This window comes from Sceloporus occidentalis, unplaced genomic scaffold, assembly GCF_023333645.1.
Source record: "Sceloporus occidentalis isolate IW3139 unplaced genomic scaffold, rSceOcc1.0.p SCAF_3, whole genome shotgun sequence".
Lineage (NCBI taxonomy): Eukaryota > Metazoa > Chordata > Lepidosauria > Squamata > Phrynosomatidae > Sceloporus > Sceloporus occidentalis.
Window position 1 is genome coordinate 64,689,879 of NW_028316983.1, and position 21,507 is coordinate 64,711,385.

At 39.3% G+C, this 21,507-nt stretch overlaps 1 protein-coding gene across 2 annotated transcripts in view; it reads right to left on the reverse strand.

Annotated features, from left to right (window-relative positions):
* ITPR3 (inositol 1,4,5-trisphosphate receptor type 3) overlaps positions 1 to 21,507 on the reverse strand; it is a 128,828-nt gene that overhangs the window by 96,257 nt on the left and 11,064 nt on the right. The window lies entirely within an intron of this gene.

Below are 21,507 nucleotides of genomic sequence, written 5' to 3' on the forward strand. Positions count from 1 at the left end.
GCAGTTTAGTGTAGTGTTTTGAGCACTGGACTACCACTCTGGAGACTAGGGTTCAAATCCCCGCTCAGCCATGAAACCCCACTGAGTAGCTTTGGGCAAGTCACATTATCTTAACCTCAGAGGAAGGCAAAGGCAAACCCCCTTCTGAATAAATCTTGCCAAGAAAACCCCATGCCTAAGGGCCACCATAAGTCATGAACAATTTGAAGACACAGAACAACAAGCAACAACAAACAATATTAAATATCCAAATGAACAAAATATAAGATGTAAGCCTATTTTTATTAGAGGGGCTGCATATTTCAGGTAAAACTATGAGAGGTTAGGGTTCAAACCCTTGATCAGCCATGGAAACCCACTGGATGATGTTAAGCAAGTTATCTACTCTCAGCCTAAGTGGAAGGTAATGGCAGACCCCTTCTGAATAAACCTTACTAAGAAAATTGAATGATGGGATTGTTGTAGGTCAGAGTCAACCTGAAGTAATATATTAACAACAAAGCTTATAATTAATGAACATATACTTTTTCATTTTAGCATCCCTAATTTTAATAATAAAGAATTCTTCCCATATTGGCTTCAGAGATGCAGTAAGACACCATATCACAGGCTGCCAGTAAACCTTCTTATGGACCTTTTTTTTTTTTTTTTTTTTTTTGGGGGGGGGGGAACATCATGATTAGGACTTCATTTGGGTCTAATATCAGACTCCACTGCGAGATGTTGAGTAACAAGTTGCTTTTGTATCAAGGGACAACATTTCCTCCAGTGAATCAGGCTTTGCCTGCTAGACCACTTCATTCCATCTGTGTCCATTCCAAGTCTTCTTACAATCATGAAACAAAGAGTTAACTGCTCTTGGCACCTACAGAAGCACATAAATCAAGCAGCCAAAGACTTCAAATGCACTCCGGATCTCAGTAAAACCATTCAAAGAATGCCAAGGTATGTTCAACAGAATAGCATAGCTATTGGATCCCAGAAGGAAAATCCTTTTGCTGTATGATGGAGATCATCTTAAATAATAATAATAATAAAATTTATATTTATATTTTTCCGCCTCTCCCCACGGATCGAGGCGGGATTACAGCCAGTATCAAATTAATGATACATCATAATTACAATAATTTAAAATCAGCTTATAAAATAACATATCTAAAAACAAAAACAAAAAAACACACAATTTACAAATACAATTTAAAAAACGCCCTGAGGTAGATATATATTTGGGGTGATTTCCCTTATAAAGGGTCAGAGGGGTATGCTTTCTGGAAGAGATGGGTTTTCAGCGCCTTTTTAAAGGCGTCTAGAGTGGAAGTGAGTCGAATCTCTTCTGGGAGATTATTCCAAAGCGTTGCGGCCATAGTTGTAAATGCTCTTTGGTGAGTGGCTATTAATCTCACTTTGGGATGTTCGAGTAAGAGCTTCCCAGTTGTTCTGAGAGTGCGGGGCGGATTGTGTAGGGAGAGGCGTTCCCTCGGGCCCAAGCCATTTAGGGCTTTAAAGGTAATAACCAACACTTTGTATTGGGCTCGGAAGCTAATTGGCAGCCAGTGTAAAGATTTTAATACCGGTGTAATATGGTCCGATCTAGGTGTCCCCGTGATCAATCTGGCTGTAGCGTTTTGAACTAACTGAAGCTTCCGAACTTGGTACAAAGGTAGCCCCATGTAGAGCACATTACAGAAATCTAAACGAGAGGTTACCAATGCAAGTACTACAGTTTCGAGGTCCTGTTGGTCCAGACAGGGGCGCAATTGGCATATTAGCCGAAGCTGGTACCAAACACTCCTTGAGTCTAGAAAGATGAGTCAGAAAGACCCATAAGTGGATGATGTTAGATTCCCAGGATTCTGAAATGTTATCAGTTTTAATATAATTGGGTGTGCCAGCTACTGATCACTTTGCCAGCATTTCATCATTCAACACTGAATAACTAGATTCATGTTGACATTTGTTTTCCATGAATGATACTACACTCTCCTCCATATTAAGGGTTCCTTCTTTTCTACCAACACAAAATATTTTTGTTGTTTATTTATTTCGCTTTCATCTGCCAGGTGCCACCTCAGCAGTGAACCCTGGTGAACAAGCCACAGAAGCAAACTACATGTGACAGCCTCTAGCAAACCCCACCCTGCCACCAACCTTTTCTTTTTCAAAACCAAAGCAATCACAAAGGCAGCAATTGTGAGTAGAGGTGGAGGCGAGTATTGGGAGAAGTGCTTAATCCTTCTTTTTCTGTCTGTGTTCTTCAAAAGTGTTTCTAAGCAGATTTCCACCAACTGATGAAAGGTTAGGGGCCATTTTCACAAGTGACACCAAGAATATATTTTAATGTGGTACATGTTGCTTGTGACTGTTTTTAATGCAAGACAGAAAAGGAGCAGAGAGCTCATTTCAGACCAAAAAGTACATTCTAGTCCAAATTAGTTTTGCATTCAAATTGTAGACATGAGACATGTAAAAACTGACTGTAACAATCACTTGTGGAAAATACCTTGAGGAATAAGGTCACAAATAGCCAGGTTAGACAGTATGTCACAAACAAAAAGAAAGCAGTTTTGTGGTGCTATGGAAGATCCTCTTATTAAAGAAGTCAGGAACAAATGTCCCTCAGAAACCAAGTGAAAAACCCTAATCAATGACAATATTTCTGTAATGAAAATATTTGCCCTGGCTGCCAGGGCCAGCCCAGCCATTGAGCCTGCCTCCAGTGGCAGATGTTAGGGGGCAGCAATGCCAGGCTCCCTGAGCACCCTTGCTTTTTTTCACTCTCTAAAAATATACCTGTATGTGCTGCACACTTTTACTTTACCCCAAAATAGGCCTGTTCCCCTCTCAGGTGTTCTGAAGACCCTATCCAATTGCCACTGCTGAAGCTACCTGTCCTGTTATCTTGAATACATACAAAGAAGAAAGAACCACCTTGTCCTTTGCCTCAGGCAACAAAATGTCTTGGGCCAATTGCCTAAAACCTAAGAGGAAGGATACCACACCATTTGAAAAGAGACAATGGTTTTGAAGCACACTATATACATTAATATATGTGTTTTCATCATAGTTGACACACACAACTATAGAATTATTGCCAGAAAATGTTCCCGCCACAAGAGAACTGACAATAGGGTAAGCATATTTTATTGTTTTTACATCCAGGATTAATAGACCCAAGAGTTTTTACACTGTCAAACTGCATGACAAACCTGTTATCATCTTACATAGCTTTTAGAAGTTTATTACCAGGGTATCACATCACACTCTGATCCCACCCTCATAGCTATGTAACTGTGCTTAAATACTTGTGCGGTAATACTGTAATCCATCAATACATCTCAAGAAGTGGATTGAAATCTACAAAAACTCATGCTAAAATAAATAAGTCTCAAAAGTTCTGCTGCATTCTTCCCCCCCACACACACACACCTTTTTTGTTGTTCTTTGATTTACTTTTTTATGCTGAAACAGACTCACTCAGCTATCTCTTGGAAAGCCACTAGCAGAAAGAGGGTTCTGACATTTCTTACCATGTACAGTATGATAAGATGGCAAGGGCATTCACAAGAAAGCCTCTTCTAAAGGTCTTATTGTACTGTAGAAGGGTGGCTATGGCGAGGTGTTTTTTTGGTCAGAACCTAAGCTAAGTCTGGCATCATATACTCCCAGAAGCTGCACAAAATAAATTTCTGCTGCTTCATTTTGTACCAATTGAAATTTCTATCTTCAGAATTGGTAATTCCATATGCATCACGTCAAATTCCTTGAAGGAATGGAAAGCTATGGAAGTTTAGGAAAGAAAAAAGAAACTGAGAACTGAGAAATAGATGCAAGCACTTAGCAGCACTAGCTTCTTGAGTACCTTGGGACAAATCCAAAAATCACACATTGTTTGCTTCTCCTCTAAAGTGAGAAAAATAGACTAGCTAAAGTCTCTTAGTTCAACACTTTGGAGCTACTTCAAATTACAAAGATTAATACAAGATCCCTCTTCCCTCCCCTGAGTTGCTTTCACAATCAGGGATCTCACTGAAGAGTGCATTTCCTTCTGTTTCTCTGCCAACTGGGCTTTGGTCTCATGCTCTCTAATTCACTTGGATACCCCTCAGAACCCCAGCCTATGTGTAGAACATTCCAGAAACTAGACATGGAAGGAAGCAAACATCTGATAACATGCAGCAAAAGGAGGCAGACTCTTAATTTTTTTTGCATCCAATCCAGTTTACACCATAGAGCTTAAAAAAAACCAGCATCAAGTGTATCCTGTGTCACTGAGAATCAGCATATGGTCTGAAGTCATTACTAGACCCTTAATTTAGAGATACTTAAAAGTTGTTTTCAAGCATTCAGTATACATTTTGGGATACAAGAAGCAATCTGTTTTACTTGTGTTTTTTTAAATCAGGATTTACACTAGCTTAGTTAAACCAATGACTTGCAAAGAGTTTATTATTAAACTCCCCTATAACAAATGCACACTAGAGGATCCTGTAACCATCCAGAAGTTGATGAACTACTCCTTCCAATTGTCAGTCTGTTGGGGACTGGTGGAAAACTGTACCTCTCTGTGTATTTTCTTCTGTTTTCTGTTCTTTCCTTTTTTCTTTTTTTTTAATGTAAGCAGTTCAGAATCAGATGGAATTGGTATCTACAATGGAAATGTATAGGCCAGGTTGGTCCTGACACACAGTAAGGCAAAGAAATTTTGGCAAGAACTGGTGGCTTTATGGTGCAAGATGTTTTTAAAACTATTGGGCTAAGCACGGGTGGAGGTTAATGTGTCATTTGGGCTCCTCTTCAGGGAACAAAATCTTCTGGACTAACATTACTGAAAGGCATATTCCATGTGAAGTGGCCATAATGTGTATCTACCGGTAGATGCCCTACAGTGAAGATTCATGAGTTTAGTGTTCTCATTTAAATACCAAAACCAGTTGCACAAATTAAGAAAGGTTAGGCAACTGCATGAAATGTTCAAAAAGGTCAGGTGTTGCAAAATCAATGTTTGCTTGAGGATTTGGCAACTTTGGCGCCAGCTGTCACACAACAACACTGTGAAGGGTGGGTATCAGGTTGAAAGTCAGTAGAAGGGATAAGGTTTTAAAAGAAAAAAATATGTTTTCTTATGTATGTCATCAGCAATACATATTCGGTAATGTTAGACTCTGATCTCAATTCTCTTACTGTATGGGAGGAAGGCTGTTTAAATAACAATAGTGTGCTACTTCACACTTCAAAATGTGCTAAGCCATTTTCAGGACCTTTGTATTCTGTGTGGTCTTGGGCTTCTTCCCCATGTCCTACCTTGACAGCATTTCTGTATGTTTATTGTACATCATTTTGGCAGAGTTGGGACAAAAGATGTGGTATATATAATGGTTGTTGTATATATAGTGGTTGTGGTTGAGAAATATCCCAAGAACACAAAAGGGTAACTCTTATACAACAAAATATTGGCATCTTCCTTGTTCTGTTTTACACAGGCAATAGGAAGAATCGTTGTTCTGCTTCACATAGAAAGTACAGTAGTATGTATCCTGTTTAAAATAAACTTTTAAGGTTTGTTGTTTTGTCACTCTTGCCTTTTGATGTCACTTGTAAACACTACTGTTGGGTGTTGTGGTTTGTTGCTTTGGTTTTATGTGAAGTTTTAATATTTTATTGCTTATCATGAGGATTTCAAGCAACTGCTAACCAGGTGATGACATTTTATAAATCTAATAAATATATATTATTTCTGTCCAGAAATAGCACTATTTCATCCCTTATTTCCAGCAGGGATTCTAGGTTAGTCATATCAATGTGTAATCAAATTCTTATTAAAATAACTCAGGGGGAAAAAAACAGGAGATATGCAAGAAAGAAACAGAGTGAGGTTTTCCTGTTTTAAAACATTGGATTTCCATGTCTGTCTTGTCTTTGCTTTGCATGAAGATCCGATTGCATATTCCTCATACAGCTGTACAAAATGCATCTAGGTTAGAATCGCAAAATCTTATGGCTGAAAGGAACACAAGAGCCATCCAGTCCAAACTCCTGCCATGCAAGAAGACACATTCCTAGAAGATGGCCATCCAACCTCTGTTTAAAGACTCCATACAAGGAGAGTCCACCACCTTTCTAGGCAGCTTATTCCATGGTTGAACAGCTCTTAGCAGTGAAGAGGTGCTTCTTGATGTTCAGGTGGGATCTTCTTTCAAATAATTTGAATCTATTGGTTCATGTCCTAGTCTCTGGAGCAGCAGAAAACCAGCTGTCTCCTTCTTCTATATGACATCCCTGCCTTCAAATACAGTATTTAAAGATTGTAATATCACCTCTCTATCTTCTTTTCTGCAAGCTAAACACACCCAGCTCCCTAAACTGTTTCTCACAGAGCTTGGTTTCCAGTCATCTTACCATCCTGGATGTCCTTCTTTGGGCTTATTCCAGCCTGTCGATATCCTTCATGAATTGTGATGCCCAGAACTGGACACATTTTTCTAGGTGAGATCTGATCAAAGCCAAATAAAGTATGCCTAATACTTCTCTTCTGGGAAGGTTACAGTTACCACCTGGCCACTTACCTTAACTCACACAGTCACATATGTAATGCCCAAGCTTTATTTATTTATTTATTTATCACTTTATTGCTTTATGGTTTATTTATTATTGAAAGGAAGCATCTCTAATCTGAATTATTGATTTTAAAAACTAGGCTGGCATCAATATTTGCTTTAGAAAAATGAAGATAATTGGAACACATAGGGATTCCTCCTCCCAATCTTATCAGCTACACTCTGGCGCACATGCTACCTCCAACCCATCACCCCAGTGAGCATTTGTAGCAAGAGAGAATAAACAATTAGAGAGGAGCAACATGAAGACAAAGGGATATATGCTGTGCTTCCTTTCCAACTCCATACAAACTCAAAGTCCAGCTAATAGCCAACACACATTTCTTCATATTCAAGCATAAATCCTGCTCAGCACATTGACTTGTGTGTGGACTGAATTTTGTGATTCAATCTGACAGTACAAAAAATTGGGGGAAGTAGCTGGTGTTTCTGTATTGTGACATGGTAAATATGGGTAGGAATGTGTGAGAAAACTGAGGGATAGGCATAAAATATTGGGTGGCGTCAATCTGCATATGTACTGGTTGTGAGAGTAAGAGGTGATGTGGGATTAGTATTGACAGGAATTAATGGCTCTGAAGTGGTAGCTGGGGGCTTGCGTGTCTGTGAGGCAATGACTCCACTCCATGATGTTTATCACACTATACTCTTAAAGTGCTACTATTCCACTTTGACTCCTCTAGCTGCCTCCTGTTGCATTCTGGGATTGGAAGTTTTAAGGAGGGGTATTTAGAATTCTCAGGCAGAGAAGTTCTCTGTCTAAATACCCCTCCTTAAAACTGCCAATCCCAGAATGCAACAGGAGGCAGCTAGAGGAGTCAAAGTGGAATAGTAGCACTTTAAGAGTATAGTGTGATAAACATCTTAGCCCAGGCTTCAAAGGAGCTAGCCAAGTGTTAAACTCTATTCCAAAACAGGTGCAGCATCTTGGATTGTCAGGCCATTGATGCACTAGTGGTCCACTGCATAGATCAGGGAGTTGGGAAAGATAAAGGGCTAAAAAAGGCAGAAAAAGAAAAACACGTACCCACTCATCTCTTGCATGCATAGCAAATAAGTTCTTCCAGAGCAAAAGAGAGAGAGCTCCTATGATTTAACCCCAGCGCTCCACACACTTTTCCTAACCACTTCCCCAGCCACTCAACCACAGAAGCAGATAGCAATCAAATACATCATGGGGCTTTTAGTTCCCCCTTCCCAAGACCAAATCTTAGAAACTAAGACCAGAAAGGCTGCAGGAGGCAGTCTAACGTGACAGAAGAACTTCCATTTTATATTTTGGAGACCCTGGTTTAAATTTAGGGTACAAAACATTATTAATTTTTATTTATTCATTCATTTGATGGATTACTTAATTTGAACCCAACACAGGACTCAAGATGGTTTACAACAAACTGAAACAAAATACAAAATAAAAAACTATTTCATACAAAAGTGTTTTTAAATATATATATATATATAATTCCATTGCAAACACTTAGTTTAAAAACACATTGAAATACAGTTGAAAGGATGTAAACGTAACACACCCCATTAAGATTCTTCTGCCAAAGTCAGTTAAGAGCCTAAAGCCTGCCTAAATAAAAATGGCTTTATCTGCCAGCAGAAAAAGCGCAAACAGGGCATACATTGAGCATCTATGGGAGACAAAGCCACAGAGGAGACTCTCTCCTGTTTCCTAGCCCAATATGCCTGTGATGGTGGTGGGACTGAGAGAAAGTCTTCCCCTAAAGATCTTGACATTTGGGCCATTTCACAGAGGGAGTGTATCAAGGAATATGTCTACTCTACAGAATTAAAGCAGTCTGGTGCCATTTCAGCTGTCATGGGCTTTTCCAGCCTGACACCACTTAAACTGCCATGGCTCAATGCTACAGAATTCTGGAAATTGTTGTTGAGACATTTAGCCTTCTTGGTCATAGATCTCTGGTGCCGAAACAAAATACATTCCCAGAATTCCATGGCATTGAGCCATGGCAGTTAAAGTGATGTCAAACTGGATTATTTCTGCAGTGCTGATGCAGCCATAGTTTCATCCTAAGGAAACCTATTATTTGCAGTTTAGTAATGTACTGGGATGACCAAGCACACTTCCTTTAACTACAGCACTAGAGTAATCTAAAAGAGAGTTCTAGGTACCTTGCCAAATTACAAAACTATGTGTGGCCCTATCAGGGAGGAGCAGTCAGCATTTCCCAGAGTTTTCTCCACTTTTGTGCTAAGTCCTGAGTCTGCAGGACTTAAGCAGGGGTGTTGATGATATGGTGACTTGGATGAAGTCTCTCATTCACAGAGACACCCTAAGTCAAAGTCAACTTAGTGGCATTTAATAACAACAAAATTCATCATCAGCTGTATCCTCATAATTTATGCCATATGCATAGAAAACCCTCCCAAATGTCTCAAGCCAAAAGAGTTGTTAAGCATTACAGAAACACCAACTCTCTCTTTGGTGCTTTCACAGGGATCTAGGAATCAGAAAGAATAACACACGTTAACTCTCAATTTAGTCATCACACAGGAGGGGGGAGCAAAGTTGATAGGTTTTTCTTTTCTTATATTGACAGAATGGAATAACATTCAACTATTCAACAATAAAACAGTTTGTTTCAACAATGAAACAAAGGCGTCTCTGATACCAGAGCTATGAGTCACAAATATTCATCTCACAAAGATAAAAACAATGATGACTAAGGTATGCCTGACGCATACCTCAGGGACCATCTCCTCCTCAACTCTATAATTCCCCATGGGCTTCCTCACTGTAGCACTCTCCCACCACACAAGTATGAACAGTGAGAACACATCACGACTGAAAATCCTTGCTACCCCAAATCCAGTGGCAACTGGTGGCTCCAACATTAGTGGGGCAGTGAATCACCTCTGGGGTTTAGTTCAAACTTTAAAAGGAGCTATCCAAGGTGCTGAAACTCTTTGGGGATGAAAGGCCCCAACATTGTTATCATTCCAACATTACTATCATTCCAGTGCCAAGTAAAAACACGGCTGTTTATTAAAGCTTTGGAGTCTTGATTGATCTCATCCAAATTTCCACATGTGAGTGGTTTTGTTAAATTGTTTTAAATGGTTTTCTCTGTTTCTCATCTGTCCTTTTAAGTGCTAAATGATTTAAGATGCTTTTAAAATTATTCTTATTGTTTTAAATAGTTTTAAATAGTGCAAACTGCTTTTATTATACATCATCATGATATCCTAGCTACAGGGTTGGATATAAATATTTTAATTAATAAATAAGCAGACTTTCAAAATGTCTGACTAAAACCCAAGGCAGGCTCACTGCACCACCAACAAGAGATCTACCATTTGCCTCTCCCAAACCAAAACCTGGAAATCTTCTAAAGATCATGAAAAAACCTTCCCTTCCTCTACCCTGCAAATTAAAGTGCAAATTAAATTAACCAGTACATTTGGCCCTCCATTTTCATGGGGGATCTGTTCTGGACCCTGTCCCCCCATGAAAATGGAGACTTGCATATATTCAAGCCCATAAGCTTGAATGGGACATGTGCCTGCAAAGCAAGCATGCACACCACAGGGCACACCCCATTAAAAATAACAAAGGTTGCCCCTCCATGACTATTCAAGCCCATGGACCTCAAGTCTGTGAGAAGGGAGGGGTGACTGTATGTGTTTTTTAATATGTTTAATGTGTTATGTATTTACAAATGTTCATAATTCTCATTATTCATTCTGAAGTCAAAGAATCAATGGCATCCTAAGAAATTAAACTCTACCATATTAAGACTAATTTGTAAAATAAATTCATTTAACTCCAAAAGAATCCTAGAACTAAAAGCAGAACACAATTAAGCTATATAAAGTGGTCCAAAAGAGACTAACCAAACCGGAGGCTTGAAAGGCCAGGATTTAATTGACTGCATTTTATTCTTAAGTGTATAATTCATTGCCTCTGAAAGTCAGAGGTGAACTAATAAGACTCAACAGCCACATTAGAAGTTTTCTATTTCAATAAATCATTGTAATAAATTATAAGTTGTAATTACCAGAACAATTTACAATTACAAGTATTACAATTACAAATAATTAAAATTACAAGGTAAGATACTTTTCTATTTGCTAAAGGAATTTTATTATCTATTTTTGTCCTTTGTCCCTAGTTCCCATATGACCAAGAAGGGGAGTAAGCAAAGCCTGCATTGAAATCCTTTCATACCATCTTAACTAACAACAGAGTAACATTTGAAGCTGATGCTGCACTGCAGAAATAATGGAGTTTGACACCACTTTAACTGCTATGCAATCCTGGTATTTATAGTTTGTTGTGGCATCAGAGTTCTCTGACAGAGAAGGCTAAATGTCTCACAAAACTACAAATCCCAGGATGCCATAGCACTGAGCAAATGCATTATTTCTGCAGTGCAGATTAGACCTGAGACAGAGTGTAGGCCTGTGACTCTAAGAACTTTATTGCACCCGTTTTGTCTCCATTACGGGCACGGAAAGTGGACGCTCATGTGCGTGCACGACCTGTCAAAACCTGATTTTATCACACGCCAAAGCGTCCTCCAAAAGGCCCCATTCTGTTCCCTGGCACCAAGCTGTTCCAGTTCAGAGCTGACAGGTGCCATTTTGCTTGGTCGGAAGACTTCCGACCAGAACATTTCATGCACCTCAGCACTGAAACAGGACGGCTTGGTGCCAGGGGACAGAACGGGGCCTTTTGGAGGGCACTTTGGTGTGCGGTAAAATCCATTTTTGACAGGTCATGCGCACACATGAGTGTGTACTTTCAGTACCTGTAATGGAGACAAAAACGGGTGTGATAAAGTTCTCACACTGTCACCTTTTTTTCTCCTGTATGATTTTTAACATTTTTGCCTGATGAAGAAGCCAGCAAAGTTTCGAAAGCATAGTGTATTTTATGCCCTGGAGCTGGCTCAATAAGGATATCACTGCTTGTGGATTTTAGTGAAACCTCTGTACTGTACATATATGGACAAAACTTTTAGAACACCAAAATGTTGGTATAACCTGGAGAAATAAACAAGATAGATTAATCCACACTAATTAGATATCTAAGGAGAGACAAGAACAGGGGCATCACATCACAGAAAGCTCCCTCCCAATAACGTCATATACTATACTGCTTCCATTGTTGGGATACAAAAGAGGGACAATAGACCTCAGCTCTAGAAGCTGGCAGATAATAGGGAGAGGTGCTACTTCAAGTATTGGGGCCGAAGGGGTCTGCTCACACCAATGCTCAGTATTTTTTATTTGTTTGTTTATTTATATTTATATGCCAGTTTCTCCTAAATTAGACCCAAGGCAGCTCATAAAAGATGCTTTTTTAAAAGTGCCATTTTAAAAGCATAAATTAAAGCATATCAATGTAACAAGTTAAAATGTAAAAAACATACTAGAGCCAACATAATGTAGTGGTCTGAGCATTGGACTATGACTCTAGAGCCCAGGGTTCAAAACACTGCTCAGCCAGGGAACCCCACTGGGTGACCCCGGGCAAGTCACACTCTCTTAGCCTTAGCTTATGGCAAAGGCAAGCTTGCCTGAAGAAACTTGCCAAGAAATTGTCCATGATAGATTCACCTTAGGGTCACCATAAGTCAAAAATGACACGAAGGCCCACAACATGAACAAAAGGTAAAAAATATAAAACCACTAAAAACATACAAAAGCAGACACCCCAAAAAGAAGCCTCCCTGGATGCAGTTACATATTAAAGGCCTGCTTGAAAGATTTTTGTCCACTGGCAAAAAGATAACAGGGTTCCAAAGGATGGGAGCAGTCACTGAGAAGGACCTCTCTCATGTCCACACCAAGCAAAGCCTATGATGTGGCAGGACCAAGACAAATCCTTTGCATAAAGATCTGAAGAGTTCTGGCAGGTTCATATGGGAAGATACGGTCTTTCAGGTAGTCTGGACCTAAACTAGTAGATCAATCCTCAGTCAAATGAGACAAATGAAATACTCCAGGCCAATTAAGTCTATCTGCAGTTATCTTAAAGTCAACCAGAAATGGAAAGACAACCGGGACAACATTTAATTGAAAGCAAGGTTCTCTTTACCAGGAGAATTTTCCTCCAAATATTAAGTGGAATTGATCTCTCTCTCTCAATCCAGATTTACACACGTGAATAAATACTGTCAATATGAAATAGTTAACCAAGCATTTCATCAGGAATGGATCCAACAGATGTCCTCAGAACCTTAGTGTAATTAGGCCATATAGGATTCCTTTTCTAGATGCTAGAATTAGGCAATTAGTGATCTAAGAAAGTTTCACTGGTGTTAATTAGCACAGGTCCTGACTGAGCCACTGCTGTGCTCATGTTCAGTTCTGCATAGTCCCAGTAGGAAGCTCACAAAAATAGAAACATCATATATTTTGGGGGCTCAGTCACAAAGCAATAGCTAGGATGAATCTGCAGGATGGTAATCTGGAACGATTTAAATGACAAAGAATTAAGTTTAGGACTAAAGAGAAAAAAATCAGATATATGGATGACCAAATACATGTGAGGCAACCAGACGTCTCCGCAGAAGGAGGAGGGTTCTGCTGTATCACATTTCATCAAATTGAGCTTTTCTCAACCGTGATAAAATCCTTTATTTTGTCCTCCACTTTATTTGGTCCCTCTCTGTATGTGCCATTCATATCAATGAAGTGACAAACGGTTGGTCCCACAAAAATCACTCAGCTGAAACCTCTGTTTTGGGAAACAGATGTATAAGTACTATACATCAGGATCCAGTCTGATTTTGAAATCTGAAACAATGTTTTCATTAAGAAAAAGTCAACCCACCCTCTTGAAAGATAACTATAAGTCTCAGCTTTCAAAAAGATCTTAAGTTGTTGGATGAGATGTGAAAAGCATTTAGCTATCTTGGTTCTTCCAAAAGCTTTGATCTGAAGCATCTCAAATTGCTTTCACTCAAATTGGAAGGAATTATTTCTGTAAAAATGTGTATAAGATTTTGGTGTCAGCTATCACACTGGAAACAGTGGCTCTCAGAAACCATTTGGGCAACAAAGTCAGATGCTGGAATAAATCAGAATCAGTCATTATATTAGAAATATTTTAAGAGGAGGACAGGAGAAGCACTTTTTTCTAGATCAGGAAGAAATCAGTGTGGCAGCTTCTAATTATTTTCTGTAGTGCAGTACTCCCAGCTTGTCGGGGGCAATTAGCTTACACGTTGTAAACCACGTAGGGAGTGCTTCAGTGCACTGATAAGCAGTATAGAAACGTACTTGCTATTAGTATTGCTACTTATGTTTTCAGCCAGAATTATTCCATGTCATGCGACAACTGCTATCCAGAGTAGCTTAACTTCATGATGGAGCATTAGAGAGGAAGAATAGGTCAGCAGCAAAGTACATGCTTTGTGTACAGAAGACCGCTCATTCAGTCTCTGCCAACTCCACTTAAGGAATCCATAAAGTGAAAGACAAATGCTTAAGGCCCTGGAAAACCACTATTAGAGCTGATAACACTGAGAAAATGCACAAATAGGCTTTCCTAGTATAAGGGAATTAGCTATGGAATTTTCACTACAGCAGAACTGTGACATAAAAACTGTAAATGGACTCTTAAAATGTACTACAAACGACTGTAAAACTTCCCCAAGGAGAGATGCAAAAGTTGTGATTCCACACTTAACGCCTCTGCAACCAGAGATACTTCTTCTAGCATCCTGTAGACTTGATCTGCATAATCTTTAAAATATTGAACTTTATGATAACCTAAAATTTAGTTCAGAGCTCTGCTATTTGAGGTTTTGCAGGAGAGGGCACACTGACTCTTCAGTGATCCTTCTAAAATGCGCTTTTATGTTTAGGCAATCATGAAACTGCACCAAGTGATGTACAAGCATGTGGCAATTGTTCCTTAAACAAAGCACACTATTCTGCCTGCATGTGAGCCAATCTGAGAGGTTATAGCCAAGATAAAGCAGGCCATGCTTATTCGCAATCAGTTTAGCTCTTTCAGTTCATATTCATATGTTAACTGAAAGTATGGAAGAGTGGTGTAGAAACAGACCACCAAACTTCAAATGTCTCATTGAATAGAACCTACAGCATTCAAGATGTACAAGTATTGGCCCTCCTTATATGACTGGGGGTCCTGTAAAAGGCAAGGGGATTCTACAAATGTACACCAACCCTAGTCACAATATGGATTGCTATTCCCCATTTGATTCATGAAGTGGGGAGATGTCAACGGCAAGATGTAGTTGTATCCATAATGGAAGCAGTACTTCCAGGGTATTCTCCACATCCGTACATGCCCGGTGGACACTTGGAGTGGATTACTTAGAGACTTGACTCAGAGCTTTATCACACTAGTAAGATCCCACCGGCAAATTGGAGTTAAATAAAATTTAAATTAAATTCAAATTTAAACAAAACTTGCAAATTCGGGGAGTTTTCACACCAAATTGCTTCCAAAATGAAATACAGTGGGCCCTCTCCTTACGTGGGGGATCCTTTCTGGATCCCCCCACATAAGGGAAAATCCGGGTATGCTCGAGCGCCATAGGAAATAACGGAGCTCGTGCATGTGGCAGAGTGGCGTGTACACACCATGCGCTTGCCATTGTTTTCCCTCCCCAAGCAACTTCCGCGTAAGCTTAAAGCCACGTAAAATGCATCCGCACACTGTAACACGAAGTTAAATCACAGTTAAAGTGGAAAAACTGGTATCTTTCAGGATGTTCCAAAAGTAAAAGGTTGCTGGTTTTCTCCACTTTAACTGTGGTTTAACTTCGCATTATTTCACGTTAACTACAAGCCATGTGATAAATTTCAGGTATTTCCAGGTTTTCTTCGCATTAAATCGCATTTAACTCCTATTTGCCTGTGAGATCTTGCTAGTGTGATAAACTCCTTAGATGCTGTCTGACAATTGAAGCACTTTTGAAAGTCTTTTCAAAGAGAGATTAATCAGTGGAGTTTGTCAACTGGGAGGGAAGTACCCGCATCTCATGAATAAATGGGTATTAAATCCATGAATATCCCGCAAGTGCAGGATTGTTTTCAGATGACGTTGCATGAATTCACCATTATCCCGGCATTAACCCATGAATAAAGTGGCCAAATCGTGATGCTTTTTATTTTCAGGATTTTCCCAAAAATAAAAAGTGGTGCGATTTGGCCACTTTATTCACAGGTTAATGCCGGAATAATGGCGACATCGTGTGATGTTGTCTGAAAACAATCTTGCTCTTGAGAGATATTCATGGGATTTAATCCCCATTCCCTCCTGTGTGATAAACTGCAATGTCTTTTAAAGGTTTCCCCTCTTCCTTTACTTGTGACAGTACAGTAGATGTTTTCACTGGCCATTGGAAAATATAAGACAAGGTGAGGGGTGGCATGATAGATTAGAGGCCAAAGACTTGGAAGAATAAATATGTTCTTAAATGCAACTGCAAGAAAAGGGGTGCAAATGCTGGGAATGGAAAAAGAGAATTCCAGAAAAAAAGGTGCCAGCAACAGTGAGAGGGGAAAAATGGAAACATGAAATAGAAGGGGGGGGACACCAATATTTAGCCAAAAAGAATGTATTAGTAGAATGAAGGTAAGGCAGATAACCCAAAGGAGACAAGCACTGATATGAAACCGCAGAGGAAGGAGGCTTAAAAACAAAGAGGAATGCCCTAACTGGAATTCCAAGGAAGGAAGTACAAATCCTGGAGGAACATGAGCAAATGGAGCTACATTGAAAAACAAAGACAAATAGGTAGAAGAGTAAAAATTAGAGGACAGTGGATGAACATGGGGAAGAGACAAGACAGCAATAACAATTACAGTAAGCAAACATTAATCAAACCAGTTCCTTGCATGTAGAATTCAAATACATAACCATTTAGTCTGGAAAATTAAAAGAGTGTGAAGGATTCTTGTAGCGCCTTTGAGATTGCTACCAACTTGTTTCTTTCAGTTAGTCTCAACAGTGCTAAACAAGATCTCTTTCCACAGTGCTTTGCAGAAAGGGAAGACAACACAGGAACAAATTTAATACTTAAAAGCTGGAAGCAATCAACTTTTTCCAGCAGTGTGAATTAAAGAAAAAGAAGAGACCAGGTTCCATGCTTGAAGAGAAAGAAGAATAAGAACATTTTAGCATGAAATAGAAATACAGATGCAAAAGGAAAGTAGATCAACTGTTGAATTCATGTTGACATCTGGCCGGAAATAGAAACATGCAGAAATATTAGAAAGAGAAAATGAAGATCTGTCAGAGAGAGAGAGAAAGAGAAAAAAAATTGCAAAGGCAGTCATAACAGAAGTAAGAATGAATGTTAGAGGAACAACAGGACCAAGAAGGGAAAAGATAAAACTTGCTTCTCAGCATTATTTCCTTCTTCCCTTTTTTACTTCTGTTAAGAAAAAGAGACATAGCAGTGGGAAAACATGAGAGGGTTGCAAATTCACAATAGTATCTGAACACTTTGTATTAAAAATGCCGTAAATGGGCAGGATGTTTGCAGGATTAAAAAGCCTAGTTAGGAAACTCCCAAAAGTGCACTGCTGTTGCTGTTGGGAAGAATCATGTCGTAAAGCAATGACTTGTGGAGGGGATAAAACAAGGAGGGAAATGTGCTTCATTCCCATCACATGTGCACTCTGTTTAGTGTTAAAATATTGACACTTCTCCCCCATGATTACTTTGTGGACAAACTGGCATGTGCCTGGTTCAGAAACATATGCATCCTTGATTTGACCTAAGGATCAAGGAGGATGCACCAGAGAATATTAGATAGTGGTCACTCTTACAAAGTAATTACTTTCACTGATATAAAATCTCAAATGTATTAGTTGCCCTTCAGCCATTTACATCCCAATTAACAAACAGAAACAGATCTCATTTTTTCTTAACACTCAATGAACAATATTATGAACATATCTAAAATTCAGCTAAACTGAAGCCCAGCCTTATTTGATATAAAAACTGCCCAATTTCTCTGTTTTCCATTGATAAAGAAGCCAGTGCATTTTACTTAGGAAGGACACAGGTTGGAATTTATTTGATTTTTGGAAATTGAAAAATTATTTATGCATGCATGCATGCATTTTTTCTTCTTTCTAGCTTGCCTAGGGGTTACTCCAAGTGAAGGCTAAAGTCATCAGATTACCTGACAAAATTTTGAATGTCTCCAGATCATTCCTCCTTTACTCCTTTCTAAGACACTGTCCAGCCAATGTGATTTCAGGATCAAGTCAGCTCGCATCCTGCTGTCCCAATCTGCTTTTTCTAACACCTTGTAACTGTCCTGAAGGTATGGAGATCTCAAAAGCTTGCATATGTTTTTATGTCCTTTTGGTTGGCCGGATAAAAGTACTTCCATGATACAGATTATAGTATTTTTCTTGTGGCCTAAACAGCCCTTCTTTTACTCAAAACCACTGACTACAGAAGTAATCTTGAGAAAACAGTTCATATCACATGTGATGTCCTACTGCTCCTTTGCGTGCCATTCTCACTCCCTGAAGCCCCACCCTTCAAATCCATCTGCAACCGCAATAATAGTTATCTAAAGGTGTGATTGAAAACTAAATAGCAGTCACTTATTCAGCCGTGTTTACTCACAGCCCTTCCTATTTGACAGGGTCAGAGTGTATTCACAGCACATAGTCATGCTCACTCTCTGGCATACTGTTTGCATGCACCATTTTTCACAGTAAGTAGTCCTGCCTAGTGGAATGCAAGTTTGTGGCCTGTGGCATAAAGAATCATTAATTTAATCACTAGATGTTTTTACATGATTTGTTTGAACAATCCATATGCTATCCAAAATATGTTCTATAAAAAGTGGACTGACATCACAGGAGAATGGTCTACCTATGGGAGGAAAAAACCCTAGAATTATAAAGATAGAAGTAACTTAGATATCACTTAGTCCAACCCCTTTCCCAATTTAAGAATCTTGTAGCTATAGCACCCTTGATGGATGACAGTCTAGCCTTGCTTAAATCACAGAATTATAAAGTTGGTAGGGTCAGCAAGAGCAATCTAGTACAAACCCTTCCGTCCAGGAATATACAACTAAAGCACTCTTGACAGATGGCCATCCAACCTTTGTTTTAAAACTTCCAAAAAGTAGTCTCCACCATCCACTGAGGCAGTCTATTCCACTGTCAAACAGCTCTTACAGTCAAGACATTCTTCCAAATGTTTTGATGGAATCTTTTTTCTTTCAGTAGAAAACCATTGGTTTGTTCCAGTCTCTGGAGCAACAGAAGTTCACTCCATCTTCTACATGACACCCTTTTAGGTATTTCAATACAGCTATTGTATCCCCTCTCTTCTCCAAGCTAAACTTCTCTTGCTCCTAAGTTGTTCCTAATAAGGCTTGGTTTCCAGGCCTCTGATCATCTTGGTCACCCTACTCTGGACATGCTTGTAAATATCCTTCTTGAACTGTGATGCCCAAAACACAATATTCTGGGTGAAATCTGGGTAAATCAAAATAGAGTGGCACTACTACTTCCCTTGATCTGGAAAATATAATCCTGTTAAAGCAGTCTAGACTTGCATTGACTTGTTTGGCCACTGCATCACACTGTTGAGTCATGTTTAATTTGTGGTTTACTAATACCCCTAGATCCTTTTCGCATGTATTGCTTTCAAAGTAGGTGTCACCCATTCTATATTGGTGCATGTGAGAAGGATCTAGGAGTCTGCGTGAACATGGGAAATAGACTAGCAAATAATAGTTCTAACAGAGCTTTCATCAATGGACATCTGTTCCAACTGAAATACATTGGGCCCTTGATATCTGCTGGGTTTTGGTTCCAGGACCAAAATCAGTGGATGCTCAAGTTCCATTAAATACAATGGCACAGTAAAATGATATTCCTTATATAAAATGGCAAAATCAAGCCTTGTTATTTAGTATTTATACTTTTTAAAATATTTTCAATCTGAGGATGCTTGAATCCATTAATAAAGAATCTGTAGATACAGAAGGCCAACTACAACTGTGAGTTTTTCCACTTGGTTTAGTGGTTGTACCCTACATTAACAGTAATGAATTTCTTAGCATTTAAGACACTGGGCAAAGTGACATTAAGACAGCACTCTTACTGATTACCATGCTAGGTGCCTCACTGGGTCAGAATAAGGCCCACACAGTCCAGCACACTTTACAACCAGAAAATTAGAGCTTGGAAAAATTAATTTTCAATACTACAACTCCCAACTGTGGGAGTTGTAGCCCCCAAAATAACTTCTTCAAGTTCTGCAAAAGATGCTTAGTTGGCTTGCCCAAAAGTGAGGACAGAACCTAATTTTTTCCTAAACCATTCATAGCTATGCCTTTGAGCTTAAGGTTATACCAGGGTTAACCATAACTACCTCTCCTATTAACAATAATGGTTTGCAACTGTATGAGTATGAGAAGAAGGATAAGTTTCAGCATTCTCATTCCAGAGAATCAAAGCATCCTTGGATTCTCTGAAAGACCTTTATATGGACTGCATCATGGCAGCAGTAACAACACGTAGGAAAGATGCAGAACTTGGGAAGTTACCTGTTTGGACAGATGCTCTCAGAATCACCCAGCAAACATGGCCAATAACTAATTCAAACTTGTGAAAATCACAACCACCTCTTGCCAAATGTATCTTTCTGCCCAGTTCTGTAGTAGACACCAAGAATGCCTACTATCACTGGTTGCCAGTGCCAGGTTCAATCATGTCCAGGTAAAAATAGTCTCAGGTAGCAGGATTTTGGGGGTTGGGGGGGGCATGAGTCCTTGGAGAACCACTTCAGTTACAGTACTACTGAGTTCAATTGTCCAGTAGCTATATATAGGTTCAGTTCAAGGCAAAATAGTTATAAATAACCAACAAGGAAGCAAGAAGCAAGACAGAAAGCCAAATCTGTTGTCCAGCCTTTCTCTGAAAATAAATCTTCTAGTTTTCCACCTGCAATGATAATAATGCACTGTGATAATAGGCAATGATAATAATGTGGTGTACTAGCCATGCCTGTGCCTGGCCTGTAGAAGGTCCTAGGTTCCTTCAACAGCAGGAAGGTTAGCAAATACCACAGAAGAATCATACAGCTGGAAAGGCTGCAAGGATCATCTACTCCAAGCTCCTGCCATGCAAGAACATATAGCTGGGATATGGGCATCCAACCTGTTTAAAAACTTCCAATAAAGGAGAGTCCACCACCTTCCAATCCATTCTACTGTTCAACACCTCTTCCCATCAGGGAGTTCTTCATGAAGAGATGCTCCCAATCAGGACAGAGAAAACATGGACTCCAACTGTAACTGAACATGGAGCAGCTGCCTTTGGGTGGATATATATAACACACACCCCTCTGTCATTCTTGATAAAAAGTATTCTGACAACTTCATAGCAGAACTCTGCAAGATCAAATCACAGAACCAGTTTCCAGGACCAAATCACACTGCTCTTTTTTTTTTATCAGCCTCTGATCACAAGTGCCAAATAGGCTGCAACTTGCCCTCACCTTAACATGCACAAGCAACTAGATAATTTCATTCTCTCTCTAATTTGAATCACATCCATAAATAATTTTAAAAGTGGTTTTAAAATGTATAAGCTGCTGCAAGAAAAGGTGACACATACCTATAAAGCTTGGAGAAGTCACAGGTTTGCACTAAAATTCCCAGAATCCCCCAGCCAGCATGTGTGGAGGATTCTGGGAGCTGTAGTCCAAAAACGTAACACTGTTGATCTCTGTACATGGATAAATAAATCTCTAGTTATCACATCAAAGCCTCCATGTTTCCCTTACTTCTTGATGTTCCTAGAAAGAGAAGCACAAGTGGGAATGAGAGAAGACTATTTCATAGGTTGTGGCCCTTAGCTATTATCTGTTCCTTTCAACATATCATTTTATCTCTCC